Below are 541 nucleotides of genomic sequence, written 5' to 3'. Positions count from 1 at the left end.
TTTAATTCAATTTTTTTATTATAATTTAATTTAGGTTCAACAACGAAGTATTTTATATTTGGTCTAATAATATAATTTTTTTACAAAGATAATAATTAATTATTTTGTTAGAACTCGATAATTATTGTAATTATATTTTAGATTATTTATATTTTAGAATGAAATATTTATTATCTATTTGATCATGTTTATCCGCAGTTAGTTACACGAATTCAAACATCGAGTTTTAATAAGTTGTACTTATTCATAATTTACTTGTAATATTGAATTTTAAGTAATATGCATCAATATACAATAATTCATACATAAAAAATAATTTTTAAGAATTTTTGTCAAATACTTTATAATATAGTATAGATAAAAAAAATATACGTGCGCGGTTAACCATTGGATAATATTAATCACAAAATTTTTGTTATGAAAATTTAAAGTAAATTTCAATGTTAATAAAAAGTAAATTTAAAAAGTCACGCCCAGTGGGACTCGAACCCACAATCGCCTGATTAGAAGTCAGACGCCTTATCCATTAGGCCATGGGCGC

At 22.7% G+C, this 541-nt stretch overlaps 1 non-coding gene across 1 annotated transcript; it reads right to left on the bottom strand.

Moving 5' to 3' along the window:
- Nucleotides 1–468: 468 nt before the first annotated feature.
- On the bottom strand, nucleotides 469–541 carry TRNAR-UCU. Its single transcript has one exon. It is a non-coding gene; the product is annotated as a tRNA-Arg (tRNA).

Source organism: Cynara cardunculus (genome assembly GCF_001531365.2).
Source record: "Cynara cardunculus var. scolymus isolate 2C chromosome LG 1, CcrdV1, whole genome shotgun sequence".
Taxonomy (NCBI): Eukaryota; Viridiplantae; Streptophyta; class Magnoliopsida; order Asterales; family Asteraceae; genus Cynara; species Cynara cardunculus.
The sequence above is the reverse complement of the archived record's forward strand: the minus strand, read 5'-3'. Positions and strand labels throughout refer to the sequence as shown.